The sequence below is a fragment of the Dermacentor andersoni genome, chromosome 4, assembly GCF_023375885.2.
Source record: "Dermacentor andersoni chromosome 4, qqDerAnde1_hic_scaffold, whole genome shotgun sequence".
NCBI lineage: Eukaryota > Metazoa > Arthropoda > Arachnida > Ixodida > Ixodidae > Dermacentor > Dermacentor andersoni.
This window is the reverse complement of record NC_092817.1, coordinates 180,533,412-180,549,546: the sequence shown is the minus strand read 5'-3', so window position 1 is coordinate 180,549,546 and position 16,135 is coordinate 180,533,412. Positions and strand designations below refer to the sequence as shown.

At 46.8% G+C, this 16,135-nt stretch overlaps 4 non-coding genes across 4 annotated transcripts; all 4 read right to left on the bottom strand.

Annotated features, from left to right (window-relative positions):
• Positions 1-103: 103 nt before the first annotated feature.
• TRNAD-GUC (transfer RNA aspartic acid (anticodon GUC)) lies at positions 104-175 on the bottom strand. Its single transcript has one exon. It is a non-coding gene; the product is annotated as a tRNA-Asp (tRNA).
• A 9,444-nt stretch (positions 176-9,619) lies between these two features.
• TRNAD-GUC (transfer RNA aspartic acid (anticodon GUC)) lies at positions 9,620-9,691 on the bottom strand. The gene has a single exon. It is a non-coding gene; the product is annotated as a tRNA-Asp (tRNA).
• A 5,156-nt stretch (positions 9,692-14,847) lies between these two features.
• TRNAD-GUC (transfer RNA aspartic acid (anticodon GUC)) lies at positions 14,848-14,919 on the bottom strand. Its single transcript has one exon. It is a non-coding gene; the product is annotated as a tRNA-Asp (tRNA).
• A 173-nt stretch (positions 14,920-15,092) lies between these two features.
• On the bottom strand, positions 15,093-15,164 carry TRNAD-GUC (transfer RNA aspartic acid (anticodon GUC)). Its single transcript has one exon. It is a non-coding gene; the product is annotated as a tRNA-Asp (tRNA).
• Positions 15,165-16,135: the final 971 nt, after the last annotated feature.

The window sequence follows — 16,135 nt, the reverse complement described above, 5'->3', positions numbered from 1 at the left end:
CGCGCAATCTTACCCACAAGTGGAAAAAAAATAGAGACAGCTACTGGGGCGGAGTGTCGAGTGCGGCGTCGCGTGCGCCTTCAAACAAAAAGGAAAAAAGACACTCCCCGTCGGGGAATCGAACCCCGGTCTCCCGCGTGACAGGCGGGGATACTGGCCACTATACTAACGAGGATTTTTTTTTCTTTATTGCCTTTTCACAAACGCTAACAAGAAGATCAAATACACGACATGTACATATTCTAAAAACACCAGCCACAGCTCGGCCAGTGTAAGGTGTTGAACGGGATTCTGCTTCCGGCCACCAAGCGTGACGGACGTATGATGACGGGCTCCGTTGGAGCGGCTTCAGCGGCCAGTTCTGGCCGCGGTAACAGGGCTATGGAAATGGAAAACGACTACCAGGTGGTTCTGCCAAGTCTCCCAACCGGGCGTTTAGTTTTAAATACTGTTTTTTTGCACGCGGATATCAAGGCCCGCCCGTACCGGGAGGAAGATTTTCGAGACGCGTTGGCTAGGCAATCGCTGCTCTCTGATGTTATCGCCCTGGGGGCGTATCGGATGAGCCACGTCTGGGCCATCACGCTGAAGGATGCGGATGCCGTTAAGAAGATTGCAGGCGTCGGTGAGCTGCGCGTCAAAGAACGCCGCTGCTTGGTTATTGACCCGGCGAACCAGGACGTACGTCTCAAGCTCCATTGGCTGCTTCACACCGTGCCGGACGAGGACGAGCGTGTCGCGCTCGCACCGTACGGAAAGGTCTCCGAGGTGGCCCGGGAGCGCTGGCGTGTGCACGGCGTGTCAGAGAAAGGCTCAACGAGCAGGATGGTCACGCTGAAATTGAAAGCTGGCGTTAAACTGGACGACTTGCCCCACCAGCTTAACGTTGGGGGTGAGTTGGCACTCGTCGTTGTGCCTGGAAGGCCTCCGTTATGTCTTCGCTGCCGAGGTACGGGACACATTCGACGGGAGTGTAAGGTGCCGCGATGCGGAGCTTGTCGACGTTTCGGTCACGAAGACGGTGAGTGCCCCCGTACTTATGCAAGCATCGCCGGCCCTGGAACCAGTGAAGATGCCTCGGAGCATTTGATGGATGAGGCGGACGCAGAAGAGGCAGCGAGGACAACTGGGAAAACGGAGACGAAAGATGGGCCTTCGTTTACGCCTCTGTTTAAGCAGAAGACAACGACAACGTTGACGTCTCCAGCAGTGGTGGCATCTCAGCTAGCGCAGCGTGACCCCGAAAGCGACAGCGGTCACAGTGCGGTGGCCGATACGAAAGCTTCACTGAAAACCCCGGACCGCGTGGAGCCTCGCATTGCCGACGCCATGGACGCCGACGATGAAGCGGCTGCCCTAACCGCTGGAAAACGGTCCCGCGAAGAAAGCGCCGGTGAGAACCTGCAGCCTGGTGGTAGTAGCAGTGGGGAGCCGCCTCCAAAAACGAGAGGAAGTCGACGTTCGTCGTTGAAGCCGCGTCCAAACCTTTTGGCCGAGTCACGGCAGGCAGGTAAACTGCCTCCGTAAATTTTTTCCTGTGTTCTGTGGAATGTCAGCGTCGGTTGTGTATCGACCGACACGGTGTTTTTGGCTGACTTTTCGAGTTTGCGCGCATGCAATGTGGAGGATGCGACGAGGAGGTGCCTCAGACCACTTCGAGACAAGCACCAGTCAACCCTTTGGGTGGCCAGACAGACCCCCCCGTACATCATTGGGGAACTCCAGTCGGGAAAATCACATGGCCGACAGAGGTAGGCACCATGCGGATCGCGCCCCTTTTTATTACGTAAACGTATGGTAGTTGAGCTAAGAGCCCCATTGCGTGTAGCAACTTTGAATGTTAGAGGGCTGGGAGCACGAAGGCGGCAATGTCAGCTTAATCGCCTGCTTATTGATAATGACCTTGACCTAATAGCTGTGCAAGAATCAAAGATAGAGTCGCAAGAACATGCTGACCGCATGGTGCCCCCTTTCCGCGCCAACTTTGAAGTGTGTGTGTGTCACTCCGTTGGGACATCGGGTGGATGCCTTATCTTCATTCGCAACACATTAGGTATAAGTGTGGAGTCTGTATTTGCATGTGAAAGTGGCCGCCTCTTGGTTGTTGATTTTTCTTTTTCAAACCTACACTGGCGCGTTGTATGTGTTTATGCCCCCAATGTCGAAAGTGAACGTAAATGTTTTTTTGATTCCATTGAGCCGTAGTTGAATTGTGACAAGGTGTTGCTTGTATTGGGAGACTAAGTGCGTATGTGCTGCTACTGACCGAGTGAGGGACAAGAGCGCGGAACTGTTGACTCAATTTGTGCACGATTATTTATTGGAGGACGTTGGAAGTGTGTTTTCGGCTGGAACACGGCCTGATTACACACACTTTCAACGCGACAGTCACGCAAGATTAGATAGGCTGTATGTTTCTGCTGATCTCGTGCCACTATGCACAGCCTATGATGTAAAACCTGTGTCGTTTAGTGATCATTGCCTTGTAAGCGCGACTTTTGGAACGAAGGGAAGGAAATCACGCTTTAATTGGTACCTTTGGAAACTAAATGAGAAAGTTTTAGACGAAGAAGGATTTGTCAAGGAAATTAAAAGTGATCTTGATGGGGTACTAGCTGAGCAAGTGGACTGCTTTGCCGTTGAATGGGAAAGTTTCAAAGAACGAGTGAAGCTTAAAGCTATAGTAAAAAGTAGCGCAATTCGGTATAAACAGAAAGAAAAAGAAAGGGAACTTCGGGAACAACTTGAGTGCTTGGTTAGGATGGAAACCAATAAGCCAGGAAATTTTAGTAAAGAAATAAAAGACGTGAAGTGTCAGATCGAAACAATTGACACTGACAGGTATAGAGCAGCAATAATACGCTCAAGGAGCGATAACTTGTGGGCAGGCGAAGCGCCTACAAAGCGGGCGCTATCAGATGAAAAGCGTTACGGTTTCCAGAAGGAAATCAGTCAAGTAAGATACGAGGGGCACATTACAAGCGACCCTAGTGAGATTCAGCGCGCTATTACGGAATACTTTGCTGAACTTTTCGGCAATAGGCGCGAGCATGCGCAAGGGTTTGAAGGGGATTTCCTCCGACTAATGCCAACACTCGACAATGATGTAAAAGAGCGTCTTGAATTGCCTATTACTTTGGAAGAGATCGAGAAAGCAATAGATTATCTTCCGTCTGGAAAAGCGCCGGGGCCAGATGGGCTGAACGCTGCCTTCTATAAAACCTTTAAACATGATGTTTCTCAGTTCTTGTTACAAGTGATGACAGAAGCCTATGAACCCAAAAACATCCACTGTCCTTTGGTATTTCACACATTGTACTTATTCCCAAGTCTGATGATCCGGAGAAACGAATGTTAGTGGGTTCCTACAGACCTATCAGCCTCACTAATGTCGACTACAAGGTGTACATGAAAGTACTAGCCAAACGACTTCAGAGTGTAATCGACAAATTAGTAGGGCCACACCAAACCTGTGGCATCAGAGGACGCAGCATGGCTACAAATATACATGTGGCCAGAACCGTATTGGAATGTGTTGACGCGCTTGGAAGCCAGGTAGCTATGATACAGCTGGACTTGGCTAAAGCGTTCGACCGCGTTTCACATGACATTCTTTTCTCCATTCTAGAGCACGCTAACCTGGGTAGTGTAATAGTAGAAGGAGTAAAAATGGCGTGCGGAAATTGTCTGACACGCATTATAGTTAATGGTGACCTTACTGAGCGCCTCACAGTGCGTTCTTCGGTGAGGCAAGGTTGTCCGCTCTCTGCCCTGCTTTTTGCAGCGTATCTAGAGCCTTTATGTCTGGCCATTATCAACAGTGACTACGTCACGGGTTTCAAGCTGCAATCTGCTCAGGTGAAACTTCTTGCGTATGCGGACGACATAGCGGTATTTTGCACGAACAGAGAAAGCATTTGTGAAGTTACAAACATTCTGGAAAGATTTTGTAACCAGACTGGATGTTAAGTAAACTGGGAAAAAAGTTCTGGATTTTGGCACGGGGAATGGGATATTACACCACAATTTTTCTCACGGCTGCAATGGTCTCCCATGCCAACGCGATACCTTGGTGTGCCCCTAGAATGCTATCGCGATCCCAGCCCACTTTGGAACGAAGAGATGTCAAGGGCGAGAGAGAAAGCGGGAGCATGGCAGGGAAGGAATCTGTCAATTTTCTCACGTGCCTTTGTCTGCAATGTATTTCTAATTTCAAAAATATGGTACCTCATGAATGTGCTGTGTGCTTCGCGGACCTCTATTCAAAAACTGCATCGTATATTTGCCGTCTTTCTTTCGACTTCGACCTGGGAAAAAACGAGGAGAACAAACCTGTTTCTTTCAGTGAAGAGTGGAGGCCTTGGACTGGTTCATTTGTTTTTGCGTCAAGTGGTATCACGCTTTATTTTCTTTCGTGATCAAAATGACACCTTCTTAAGAATGGTTATACAGGTCCGATTGCAGAGGCTACTCCCAAGAAAGATAGTGTCCTCTGGTGAAAACATGTGCGGTGCTGTAACCGGATTATTGCGCGAGGTTGTGCTTTCTTGTAAGTTGTTAGAAGTGCGTTTTTCCCCAGACTATTTGTACAGTGTTCCCAAGAAAAAGCTGTACAAAGACCTTGTGGATATCATGCTGCCGGTGCCATTGTACCGGGCGCCTTATCGTGGAGGCCCAGGGCAGAATATTTTAAAGCGAGTGAAGAAGATGCCAGTTAGGCCAGGCGTGAAAACATTCTTTTTCAAGTTACACTCTAATACATTACCTGTCAAAACGTGGCTTCAAGAAAAGGGAATCTTTGTCCCTTGGACAACGAACTGTCTTTTATGTAAGAGGCCAGAGACAGTCGAACATGTTTTTCTGGACTGCTGGGACGCGATATTCCACTGGGACGTCCTACAGAGAACTATAAAGAAAGAGTTACCACTAGACCCTTATGGTATCGGGTTTTTACCGGTTGATCACGAAGATGTGCCATATGATTTGTTCATGCTTCTTGGCCTCCACAGCTTGTGGAAAACACGAATGCAAGTAAGGCATGCAGATGTTAATACGCGCAGTGCACGTGAAAACTTTATTGAAAGCGCTGCTTACCTACGGGAATGCATCCGGGCACAGCATGACCCACCTCAGTGGGTAACACTTCTTGATGATTTAGTGTGTTTGAAGAAATTTTAACTGTGCTCGCCTCAGCTCAAGCGTAGCTGAAGTGCTTTATCGTTTGTGACTTATTGTTCCTCATGTGAACTTCGGAAATAAAGAAAAAAAAAGCCAGTGTAAGGTGTTTAAAAGGGCTTCACAGAAGCCAATCGGTCTAGTACAGGAAGCCATTCCGGGGGTTCACATAGGGCTCTGAACAAGTCGCGTGTGTATATAATGCTCTCAACAAAATAGTGTCTTGCTGAGTGAGCCTGTATATGACAATGCCTGATGTCCATTCTCGTCTTCCATACGTTCTGCATGCAAAGCAGCATTAGCATATCACTCGGCGCTTCCCCTGTTTCAGCACGTGGAAGAAACCGGATTCCAAAAGGGCTTATCAGCAATTCTCTTTTAAGTGTTCTTTGTAGGACCCCCACAGAAAAACGGCGTCATGGCAGTCAATAAAAATATGCTCAATTGATTCTGGCTCATTACAGATTAAGCAGTTTACCGACCAAGGTACAAAAAGACCTTTGCTTTGTAACCATGGCTTTATAGGGAGAGTGTCGGTATGTAATTGAAAAAAGAACGTTTTAGCAGAGGGTCTCACTGGCATTTTTTTAACGCGCTTTAGCACATCGCGCTCAGGACCTAGCCTGTAGGCAGCTCGGTAAACCGGTAATGGTAAAAATACATCGAGAATATCAGAATACAAACGCTTTTTCGTGACATCACACAAGTATTCATATGAGAACCTTGCCTTGAGCAGGCGTACAGAAGTAACCACTTCACGCAAATAAGGACTGAGCGGTCCAGCTCCGAAAGAAACAGATGACACGACAAAGTCAGATAGATAATCATGCAATCGTGCTTGGATCAAAGTTCTCAAAAACACATCAGTTTGGTCCCACACAAAGAAGAATCTGCTTACCAGCTGCTTGAAAAACAGGTGTGAGAGCCCTAGCCCACCATTTTTCACCTTGTGAAACAATGTGCACCGGCTTGTGCGCTCCCATTGCGATCCCCAAAAACAGGTCGCAAACACTCGGTGAATTTTTTGAACCGAAGTTCTTGCCATGGCCATCACTTGCAACACGTAGAACACTTTTGCAATTAAGAACATATTACAAACGGAAGCTCTTGCGAACATTGAAAAGTTATGGCCACCCCATTTATCGGTAGCATTTTTGACGCGTTTATTTTCCTCAGACCAATATTCATCAGCATTGAGGTAGTTATTTAGCGGGGCACCGAGGTACTTTCCGGGGGAGGCGGTCCAATTCATATTACAGTACACCTCGTGTGTGCTCTGCCAGTTGCCATGCCAAAATCCAAGGCATTTCGGCCAACTGATCACGCTACCAGTTGCTGTGCAGAACGCCTTAGCAACACTGACAACTTCCTGCACGCTTCTAGCATCAGTGCAAAACACGGCTATGTCGTCCGCGTACGCTAAGACCTTAACTTCACTGCTGAAAAAAGTGATTAAGCCTCGAATACATGGTGTTGCAAACAAACGTAAACAAAACGGCTCCAAGTATATCGAAAAAAGTAGAGGGGACAACGCACATCCTTGTTTGACACTCGACCGCACAGGATTTGACATACTTAATTCTTTTTTGATCACTAATTTGGCTGTGCAATCATGATACACCATTTTAACACCTTCAGTAATTACAGATCCAACATTTACGTGCTCCAGCAATAAAAACAGAACTTCGTGTGCAACTTTGTCGAACGCTTTATGTAAATCTAGCTGAATCATAGCTACGCGGTCATGCATTGCATCACAACATTCCAGAATACTTCTTGCTATGTGTATGTTTGTAAAAATTGTGCTACCTTTAATTGCACAGGTTTGATGCGGGCCGACGATGGACTTAACAACCTTTCGGAGCCTTCTAGCTAACACTTTCATGTATATTTTATATTCTGTATTGGTCAAACTAATGGGACGGTAGGACTCAACTGAAAGAAATTTTGCAGGATCGTCAGTTTTGGGGATCATTACTATGTGCGCTGTCCTGAACGAGAGAGGCGCTTGCTTTTTTTCATAGCATTCAGCGATCACTCGGTGTAAAGCCACTGCCATTTCTGCCTTAAAAAATTTGTATACGGCTGCACCCAGTCCATCTGGCCCAGGTGACTTGCCATTACCCAAGTCATCGATTGCCGCTTCAATTTCGGCCACGGTAATTTCAGATTCCAGTGATTCTCTAACCGTGTCCTCTAATCTTGGCATAAGAGTTAGAAAGTGGACTTTGAAGTACTCGGGGTCATAAATTCTTCCTCCAAGAAGTTCGGTATAAAATTCAAGAAGTGCATGTTTTATCTCTTCGCTTTCTCGTGTAATTTTGTTGTAATATCGAATTTCATTTATCTCCTTATTTGCAGCATGCTTCTTTTCTTCACTTAGCACACGCTTAGTGGGCGTTTCGCCCAGCCACAACTTTTCAGTGCGCGCCCTTATCATAGCGCCGCGCTACTTATCTTCGTCGATCAACTCGAGTTTCGCTTTCACCTCTCGTATTTCTTTCTTAAACGCTCCAGGCACTTCATGTTCTACCCCTAACATGTACACCAGTTCTCTGTGTAACTGTTTCTCTTGTTGCCTTTCCTTGTGACGCAATACGCATGCTCTATCGATGGCAGCAATTTTAATGTCGCATTTAAACTGCTCCCACACTGAAATGAAACAGTTGGTTTCCGTATGCAGGGCATTTGAAAGATACTCCTTGGCTTTCGTGACAAACAATTCATCTTGCAGCAGTTTTTCATTGAACTTCCACAGGAACCAATTAAACTTGACACTCTTTCGTTTTTCGCCAATCGTAATCGAAACCAAACTATGATCGCTAAAACTGAGATATTGTGTTTCATAAGAGAAATACAGTGGTACAAACTTCGCCGGTACGTATATTCTATCAAGCCTCGCATGGGAATCACCTTGAAAGTGCGTATACCGTGCTTGGCCATCTCGCGCCATTGCATAACCAATGTCCTCAAGCTCTCTCTCAATTACTATCGCGTTCCACAGCTCAGCGCTTCTATCGCGTACTTTGAGGCTCGTCATTTTATCTTCAGCTGTACAGACGCAGTTGAAATCCCCAAGAAACACAACATGTCGTTCAGTTTTCAAAAGTCTTTCAGCATACTTAAACCAAATTTCGCGTTCATGAATTTTGTTCGGTGCGTAGATACAGCGCGCCACAGTAGACCAGCAAAAATAAAATCACCTGCGACAAGTCTCCCACTTTCGCAGGTGGACACGTTTTCTACAACCGATATGCTATTGCGAATAAAAATGACGCAGCCTCATGACCGTCCAACAGCATGGCCCACACATACACTGTATCTAGATCGATAAACTTGAACCATCTGTTCTGTTTGCTCCTCACTCTCAGTTTTTCTTTCTTGTACAGACAGAAGGTCAACGTCATTCTCTAAAAGCATGCGACTAATCTGGCACTGCCGCCTGCGCGAACACATTCCTCGCACATTCAATGTCGCAATGCGTAGGCTAGATTTAAAGTTAGACGCCATCTCATGGGGTTGCTTGGCCAAGCGTCCTACTCACATCGAAGCTGTGGGGTTCTTGTGGTCATCGTTGAAGGCTATTGGAACGGGTCCTCCGCTAGGGCGGACGCGTTTTAGGGGCCACCCTACTGCCAGACGGCACGTTCGGCTTCGGTTTAAGCATAGACCGCCGCGTAGTCGATGCCTTCGTTGGAGGTTCGCCGGTGCCTGACGCAGTAGTTATTCCTGTATTGCCAGTGTCTTCGTGAGCACGCTTTGCAGCGATGCTTCCGGTCATAAGCATCTCGACGTCCGATGCTTCCTGGCCAAATTCTTGCGGCAGTGACGATGACGCGCTTGCTGCCTTCACGCCTGCGTCGCATGTTGCAGTCTCTGGCATCGTTTCCGGGGCTGCAGCCAAGGGCTCACCCATGATGGACGCCGCAGATCCCGAAGAAGCTAGCAGGGAGGACAACGACGTGGCGAAGACTCCTGCAAAGCCCCTTGAACCCTCCCCAGGAGCTGTCCAGGAAGCGAACTATACTAACGAGGAGACATGAAAGGTGCCACCTAAAGCAGTATATACACGATTTGAAAAAAAAAATTGACAAAAGCGTTTGCGCAATCTTACCCACAAGTGGAAAAAAATAGACAGCTACTGGGGAGGAGTGTCGAGTGCGGCGCCACGTGCGCCTACAAACAAGAAGGAAAAAAGAAACACTCCCCGTCGGGGAATCGAACCCCGGTCTCCCGCGTGACAGGCGGCGATACTGGCCACTATACTAACGAGGAGACATGAAAGGTGCCACCTAAAGCAGTATATACACGATTTGAAGAAAAAAAAATAGACAAAAGCGTATGCGCAATCTTACCCACAAGTGGAAAAAAATAGACAGCTACTGGGGAGGAGTGTCGAGTGCGGCGCCACGTGCGCCTACAAACAAGAAGGAAAAAAGAAACACTCCCCGTCGGGGAATCGAACCCCGGTCTCCCGCGTGACAGGCGGGGATACTGGCCACTATACTAACGAGGTTTTTTTTTTTTTTTCTTTATTGCCGGATTTCTCCTCGTACAATGGAGAGGAATTCTTGCTGGAATTCGACATACATAGACTTAGGTTGTACTAAAAACGAGACTCGTACTTTGTCTCGTGTTGTTAGGTTAGTACGGCTCTTGGGTTAGCAACTGGTCAAACACAGGTAGCCATTCAGGAGGATCGGAAAGTGTCCTGTAGACGTCGCGGACGTACATAATAGCGTCTCTGAAGTTCACTTTTGACGGTTGTGATTTAACATTCTCGTGTCTTACATCCATTCGCGTCTTCCATACACTGTGCATTGTCAACAACATCAGGATATCACACGGCACGTCCCCTGTCTGATCAAACGGCAGAAATCGAATCCCGTGAGGTGTAAGTGGAAGTTGCTTTTTGAGTGTCCTTTGTAAAATGTCCCACAGAAAAACAGAGTCTGAACAGTCTAAAAATACGTGCTCGATGGTTTCGGGCTTATTGCATATTGTACAGTTAGTACTCCAAGGGACAAAATTACCTTTTTCTTTAAGCCAGGGTTTTACAGGAAGCGTGCCGGTGTGAAGAAAGAAGAAAAACGTCTTGGTCGAGACTCTAACAGGCATCTTTTTAACGCGACTCAAAACATTACGTTCTCGTCCTAGTACATATACGGAACGATAGATCGGCACAGGACACATCACATCAAGCAAGTCTCTGTACAATTTTTTCTTTGTTACAGCCGAGAGATATTCAGTCTAAAAGTGGCTTTTCAAAAAACGAAAAGCATCAACGACTTCTTTCATAAACCCTTTCAATGGAACATGATTAGTACAATACGATGACACTATGTATTCAGGTAATGCCTGGCTCAATAACACTTGACAAATACTCTGCAGGAAAGCATCGTTCTGTTGCCTCAAGAAAAAGAACCGTGTAACAACTTGTTTAAGAAATAAATGCGATAAGCCTAGCCCTCCGCTTTTAACCAACTGAAATAAGTTCAGGCGACTAGTACGCTCCCAGTTCGACCCCCAGATAAACACAGCAAACAGTCTGTGTAACTTTTGCACAGACATCCTTCCCATGCCAAGCACTTGCATCATATAAAAAACTTTTGTTACGATGAACATATTACACACAGTTGCACGTGTAAAGATTGAGAAATCGCGTCCGCCCCATTTTGTTGTTTGGGATTTAACCCGGTCAATTTCACCCACCCATTGGTCTTTGTTTCCGCGATAGTGTTCCAAAGGAATGCCAAGGTATTTGCCCGGCGTATCAGTAAACCTTATACCTTCGATTTGTGTCGGCCTCTCGTCCCATTCACCGTGCCAGAATCCTAGGCATTTTTGCCAACTAATGGCGCTTCCAGTTAGGCTGCAAAAGGTTTTTGCTTCCTTAATGGCACTTTCGATGCTTTTTTGAGTTCGGCAAAAGATTGCGATGTCGTCTGCGTATGAGAGGATTTTAATTTCGTGCGTTAAGAAGCGATAGCCGCATATCGTTTTGTTGTTCAGAATTTTTAAACAGAACGGTTCAAGATATATGGCGAATAGCAGGCTTGAGGCTGGGCATCCTTGGCGCGCACTAGACCTTACTGGGATTCCTTCGCTAAGCATTTTGTTAATGATAAGCTTAGTAGTACAGTTTTTATATGCCATTTTCACGCCTTCACTTATTACGCTGCCTACGTTAACTTGTTCTAGCACTGCGAACAGTATGCCATGTGCGACTTTGTCGAAAGCTTTCTCTAGATCTAGTTGAAGCATTGCTATCTTTTCGGAAAAAGTGTCACAACCTTCTAGTATGCTTCTGGTGGTATGTATGTTTGTGAATATGCTTCGTCCTTTAATCCCGCATGTTTGATGTGGGCCAACTATAGCTGTAATTACTGACTGGAGTCTTCTTGCTACTACTTTCATAAAGATCTTATAATCTACATTTGTCAAACTTATGGGCCGATAAGACTCTACTGACTGCAATTTGGAAGGTTCATCGGTTTTAGGAATTAGAACTACGTGACTTAGTTTGAACGATGGAGGCATTTGCTTGCTATCGTAGGCTTCTGCTATAACATGGTATAGTATTTCTGCTACTTCATCCTTAAAAACTTTATAGAACGCTGATCCGAGGCCATCTGGCCCAGGCGTTTTTCCTTTGCTCAAATCTTCAATTGCTTGTTTGATTTCATCTCTAGTAATTTGTCTTTCAAGCTCTAGTTTAATATCCTCGTCAAGCCTTGGCATTTGCTTAACATAGTCGTTTATAAATATATCATTTACTTGCACTTCGTTGCCGAGCAAACTACGGTATCGCTCTACAAATGCTGTTTCAATGACGCTCTTATCTGTCGAGACTTCGTTTTGGTAGCGTATTTCATTTATTTCGTTTTTTGTTGCAAATCCTTTTTCTTCACCGATCGCCCTCTTAGTTGGTCGTTCGCCTAACCAAAGCCTCTCTGAACGCGCTCTAATAACAGCGCCTTTATATTTTTCTTCTTCCATCTGTTCCATCTGTCTTTTAACATCTTCGACTTCACTTTTAAACAAACCCGGTATTGTAGTCTCTGCATTCAAAAGGAAATCAAGTGTGCACTGTAGTTCTTTTTCCTTTTGTTTTTCTTTATGTCGTAGTATGCATGATCTGTCTATTGCACTTAGTTTAACTTCGCACTTGAATTGTTCCCAAGCTTCGATGAAATTTGTGTGACTCGTGGACACTCTTTCCAATTTCTCGCGTACTATTTGGACAAATGTGTCATCGGTTAAGAGCTGTTCATTTAATTTCCACAGTTCCCAGTTGAATGCAGAGACTTTGCGCTTTCTACCTATTTCAAACATCACGAAGCTGTGATCACTAAAACTAACATGTTTCACAGCATAGTTACAACACATAGACATAACATTCGAAGAGATATAAACGCGATCTAATCGTGCGTGGCTTTCGCCCTGAAAGTGGGTAAATTGCACTTGATTTCCACGGAATATGTCCCCTACATCAACAAGGCCACATTCATCCACCAACGCCTTAAGCTGTAGGGCACTTTTGTCCCGTACTGGTTCATTCTTAACTGAGTCTTCGGGCATGCAAATACAATTAAAATAGCCAAGCAAAATGACTTGCCTGTCACACTTTAGAAAGCCAGCTACACAATAAAAAAAAACTTTTCTTTCTGTAATTTGGTTCGGCGCGTACACACATACAATTCGCCATTGTACTTGGTTTAAATAAAAGTCGCACAATGCTAGGCGTCCGTCATCAGAGGTGATAACACCCTCTTCAACGATTCCGACACCTCGTTTCAGAAAGAAAGCACAACCGCCAGACTTTCCAACGGCATGGCAAACAAACGTTGAAATCTAATGCGTAAGATTGGACCATGCGGTCCGCCTGCTCCTCGCTGTCTATTTTTGATTCCTGTAAGGCTAGAATATCGATGGTATTTTCTTTTTGCAGACGTCTTAACTGCACTTGCCGCTTTCTTGCCGTGAGACCGCGCACATTTAGCGTGCCTATTCTTAATGCCGATAAGGACGTTGAATTCATAGAAAGCGAAAGGTCAAGCGGACCGCTGGGTGATTGTGCCGAATTGACAGGACGCACACTTACACTGTTATTTCGCACTTATTCGGGGTGCTTCGTCAAGCATGGCGAAGCCGAGGTGTTTTCCTTGTCGGTAGGCATGGCGACGTTTCGTGCTGCGCGTCCCGCTCCAGTCTAGCAGTAAAGTCATCCCCCGTACAGTGCCCTCCGCTAACGCGGAGGCCCTGTCGGTGTCGTCCTCCTGTCTGGAGGCACGTTGGGCTTCACCTTCAGGGGAGCCCTACGGTGGGACCCTGCCTTTTGGGGCGGTTCACCGGCGTTGACCTTCTCGCGGTTGTCGTCTTCGGTGGTAATTTCCCGTGGTCTCTTTGAGACGGCGACGCCAGGGTTGGACTTTCCTTCTTCCAAGTTGATGCCCTCCATTGCGCTTCCGCTCTCTTCCGTCTCGACTGTTTCGCTAATGGCAGCACAGTTGCTAGGGGTTTTCTCAGCCTCTGGCGTATTCTGTGGTACGTTGTTCTTTCCATTGTCACTGGCCGCAGCTTTCATATGTCCCTTGTTTTCGGATGGGACAGAAGGCGTGGCACCCGACGTTGTCGGCTTCTCGCCTCCACTGACGGTCTCTTCCGCGTCGACTTGGTCCATGAGGTGCTCATCGACGGTGTGGCTTCGCCCAGTTCCGGTCACACTGGCGTAGCTACGCGCGCATTGACTCTCGTCGTGGCCATAGCGACGACAGTGCTTGCAACGCGGAACTCGGCACTCGCGCCGTATGTGACTGGTGCCATGGCACCGGAGGCAGAGCGGGGGTCTGCCTGGGACGTGCACGAGCGCATGGTCTTCCCCGACGCGAAGTTGATGAGGCAGGTCTTCCACGGTAACGCCTACCTTCAGCCGTAAGGACACCAGGCGCGTGTGGGAGCCTTTGTCGTTGCAGCCTGCAACGCGCCACTTTTCCCTCGAAATTTCGCTGACCTTGCCAAAAGGCGCCAGGGCGCCTCTGACTTCTTCGTCCGGAGTCGTATGTAGAAGCCAATACAGCTTCATCCTGACGTCTTGATTTCGAGGGTCTATTACCATGCATCGGTGGTCCTTTACACTGAAGGCTGGAGCAGACAAAATCTTTTGTTTGCCCGTTTCGTCCTTGAAAGTGATGGCCCAGACGTGGTTCATTTCATAGGCACCGAGGGCCTCAACTTCCGGCATCAGCTGCAGATAGTCAAGTGCCTCACGGAAATGCTCGACTCGGTAGGGCCTCGCCTTCACGTCTCCGTGCAAAAAAACGGTCGTTGTAACAGTCGATCCTGTAGGTAGTTGCGGCAAAATAACCTGGTAGTCATCCTTCGGTGTGTCGTTCAACCTGAGACCGCGGCCCTGCTGGGCCGCTGTAACCGCCCCTTCGGAGCAAAACATTCCGCGACCGTTCACTGCGGTGGCCAGAAGTGGAATCCACTATACTAACGAGGAGACATGAAAGGTGCCAGCTAAAGCAGTATATACACGATGTGAAAAAAAAAACATAGGCAAAAGCGTTCACGCAATCTTACCCACAAGTGGAAAAAAATAGAGACAGCTACTGGGGTGGAGTGTCGAGTGCGGGGCTGCGTGCGCCTACAAACAAGAATCAAGAAACACTCCCCGTCGGGGAATCGAACCCCGGTCTCCCGCGTGACAGGCGGGGATACTGGCCACTATACTAACGAGGAGACATGCGATGTGCCAGCTAAAGCAGTATATAAACGATTCGAAAAAAAAAATAAATATGCATAAGCGTTCGCGCAATCTTACCCACAAGTGGAAAAATATAGATACAGCTACTGGGGTGGAGTGTCGAGTGCGGGGCTGCGTGCGCCTACAAACAAGAATGAAGAAAGAAACTCTCCCCGTCGGGGAATCGAACCCCGGTCTCCCGCGTGACAGGCGGGGATACTGGCCACTATACTAACGAGGATTTTTTTTTTCTTTATTGCCTGTTTTATAACAAATACACGATTCACAGCTATTCTCCGCTGCGATTACAAAACAAAAAGGACAGTTCAATGTGCGGGTGTACCTTGTCGTTTAATTTTGGTTTAAAAAGGCTGAATGTTTGCAAGCTGTTCAAATGCTGTTAACCACTCAGGTGGTTCGCTGAGCGCTTTAGACGCTTCGCGAATGTACAATACATTTTCAGCAAAATATTCTTTGGCCGGTTTTGCGTCAACATCCTCATTACGCACCGCCATTCGTGTTTTCCACACGCTGTGCATGCAGAGTAACATCACCATATCACATGGCACGCCTTCTGTCTCTTCAAACGGTAAAAAACGGATTCCAAAAGGTGTTAAAGGAAATTCTTTTTTTAGTGTCCTTTGTAGAATGTCCCAAAGGAAGACTGAGTCCCTGCACTCCAGAAAAATATGCTCCATTGTCTCCGGTTTCTGACATATCTGGCAATTCACACTCCAGGGTACAAAGATCCCCTTCTCCTGCAGCCATGGCTTGACAGGAAGCGTGCCAGTGTGTAGCATGAAAAAAAAAGTTTTTGTTGTTGCTCTTACAGGCATTTTCTTAACTCTTTTTAAGACATTCTGCTCACGCCCCAGTGCATATACTGCACGGTATATTGGTACTGGACACATGATATTAACTAAATCTCGGTATAATCGCTTTCTTGCGACTGTGTTCAGGTATTCCAAAGAAAAGTGTACTTTTAGACAACGGAAAGAGCTTATCACTTCAAACAAAAAACCTCGGACAACCACTTGACGTATGCCATACGACGTCACAACATATTCTGGCAGTGCGTCACCTAATCGCGTCTGGATAACGCACCGCAAAAAACAATCGCTTTCGTCGCGCAAGAACATGAAACGCGACACTACTTGTTTCAAAAATAAATGCGACAAACCCAACCCTCGCTTCTGCACAGCGTGAAACAGA